The sequence below is a fragment of the Rhea americana genome, unplaced genomic scaffold (genome assembly GCF_003343005.1).
Source record: "Rhea americana isolate MKP2758 unplaced genomic scaffold, rheAme1 scaffold_137, whole genome shotgun sequence".
NCBI classification, from domain to species: Eukaryota; Metazoa; Chordata; class Aves; order Rheiformes; family Rheidae; genus Rhea; species Rhea americana.
In genome coordinates, this window is record NW_028185450.1 from 539,951 (window position 1) to 542,808 (window position 2,858).

Below are 2,858 nucleotides of genomic sequence, written 5' to 3' on the forward strand. Positions count from 1 at the left end.
AAACAGCTTTTTTTTTTTTTTTTTTTTTTCACTTTACGTGGGTGGAAGTGGCCTAATCCAGGGTCTGTTTCATCACAACGTGGTGGCAGAAGGAAATTTTTTTTTTTTTGCTTTTTTTTCTTGTTTACCTCTTGCAGAGATTAGAGCTTCTGTTTCATTCTAATACTGGATATGCTGTGAAATGGAAGACGCTTAGTGTGCTTCAGCATAGAAAGTCTGTAGTTATGAGATACACTATTGGGATGTTTAAGCCTCTGGTTCTGAGTATGGGATTAAAGACTGTGTGTGAAATACAGTTCCCTTTGATGTTAGYGGAAAAGCATCTATTAACTTTCATAGGTCCTGATTGTTACTCTGTCTGCATACTTGATTGAATTTACTTTAGAACTTAGTTTATGATAATCAGTAGTAGAATTAATAATGGAAACTGTTAATAGTGGAAATTTTTTTATTTTCAAAAAAAAAACTTATCTAGTGTAACATTTTACTTGATTTGTGAAAATAATTAGAATATTTAAAGCAAAAAAGTAAGATAAGCTTAGAAGCCTTATAGCTAAAATATGTACTCGGATACCTCTGCCTTTAGTTTGAACAGATTCTCAGTAAAAAAACTTGGAAATGGTGCTTCCTAAACTAGTTAGCTTTGCTGCTGAGTTTTTCAAAGACACATAACCTCTGCCAAAATTCACTTACTGGGTAGCTTATAGTAAATAGCTAGTTAAAGGCATCTTGTAAAACAGAAACTACTTCAGTACATAGTCCAAGAATTGAAGTATAAAAGATTTTCCTTTTCTCCAGTTTTCTGACGTGGATTAGTAATAAGATGATGTAAAGTAAGAAAACAAACTTATGACTATATTGGAAACTTACTAACATTTAATTTCTGTGCCCTTTAATGCATATACTATTTTAAGATACAATCATTTCTGGCTGGCAGAGTAAATGGAAAGAATGTATGTGTATCATCAATATTTTTAGTTATTTTCCTCCTACCACACTTACAGAGTAGAATTGCATTTAGAGTGTATTTTGTGCAGTTACCATTTATGCTCTCAAAAATAAATGTAAACTGCAGTCTGATAAATAAGATTTTGAGTTTTTTTTTGAGGTGACACAGCAATAAGGCTGTGAGTTGTGTTCTTAACATATCTTGGGAGACATATTCCCCTTGACTTCCTGTTTGTCCATCAGTCTTAGTGTTTTAACTGAGCAATGCAATATTGTTTCCTTAGGAAGTGTATGCAAACATTAGGGAAATATAGATCTAGATTTTTATTGCTAGTACCTGTTTCTCATTGGTGGACTGGACTAAGTCACCAGTCTGCAAAAATCTTTGGAAGGTTAACATTTGGATTCGGATTTCATTGCTTAGGTCTGTCAAAATGTTACCATGCACTGAGTGGATTTTTAATGGCAGGAAGCCTTTTCTCTGTTCTTTGTTTATTCTTTAGTTTCATATTTTTCTCTACCCACTATTTTCATCCTTGATAATTCTTTTTCTTCACTTTCCTCTTGCACTATCAAATTCCTTCACTTGTGTTGATCTTTCTTCCATCTCAAAACTCCAAATTTCTCTTATATGCAGACTGTTTGGTTCCACTTACCTTTTCCTTGTGACATACCAAATTACCCTCCACTGAAAAAGTCTAGACATATACTTTCTGCTACAGAGCTTCTTTTCTTTATGGCCAAAGTATCCCACTCAACTCAGTTGTTGGTTCTTATTGTCTGTTGGGTCATCTCACCTTTTACTTCTGCCCTCCCTCAAGAATGTTCCTACTCACTTTACAGATCATCTGCCTTTATACCAGTGCTCACTCTGGGATCTTTATCAAACCTCCGTCTTCCTCCACTCCCGAAGAAGTCCAGCCATTCTGCCGCTCTTATTTTACATTGGCCTCTGTGATTCACTGTCATCAGCTTGTCTAATTTATTACTTTCTCTGGTAAAGGACGTGAAGGCCTCTGCAAAATTTGGAAAAGGGCAGTTTAATAGGTAACTTCTAGCAAAATAGAGTTGATCTGAGTTTCTTGGGGATGTGGGGAAGGCAGAAGGTGCAATAGTGAGGATGACACAGTATGCATGGAAACTTCTGATCTTGAATTGCAGTGATTCTGCCAGGGCACACTCCACAAGTTGCAGTCATGGTAGAGGGTATAGTCACCCTGAAAAGCTCACCACTTAAATATCGTCTGTTCATGTGGATGTTGAGTTCAAGACAGTTCAACATTTTTGGAAAATCAAAGCATTCTTGTCTCTATGTGGTGAGGAAGTACAACTTACACACTTGATTTTTAATTTCCTCATGGTAAGCTGTAGGCCTTGGCAAATCAGGCAGTTGCTTGGGATATAGCAAAGCAGCCCCAAGGGCATCTTGAGAGCTCTTTCCTATCAGCCTGGAACAGACTTGCTCTCTGGTCTCTGTGCCACAGCTCAGCGGCCTGCAGTACTGACACGACACTGCTCAAGCTCTCTCTAATTCTCACTGGAGGGGAGGAAAAAAAAGGGGGGGACGTGAAGTGTCCAGCATAGGGCAGAAGAACAAGCAATAAAATGGGAAGGTGACACAGTTTCCCCACGCGTCCCTTTTGCCAGCACCTCGCCCCTCCCTTCCCTATCCCATTAGCCCACATTTTCTTCCTGCCCAGGCCTCCAGTGCTGCCTAATCTCGTTTGCAGGGGCCGCTGCCAGATCTGCAGGCAGCTGCAGCTCCTTGGCCGCGGTTTTCGGTGCGCGAGCCGAGAGCGGCGGGGCGGGGGCGGGGGCGGCGGCGGCACCTTTGACGTGCCCGTCCCCCACGTGACGGCCGCTCCATTGCGGGGAGGGAGCTGAGCTGCCGCCGCTCCGGCAAGCCGGGG

General features: G+C 40.6%; 1 protein-coding gene across 3 annotated transcripts in view; it reads left to right on the forward strand.

Moving 5' to 3' along the window:
• Positions 1-2,858, forward strand: part of RGS7 (regulator of G protein signaling 7) — a 283,492-nt gene that overhangs the window by 27,130 nt on the left and 253,504 nt on the right. The window lies entirely within an intron of this gene.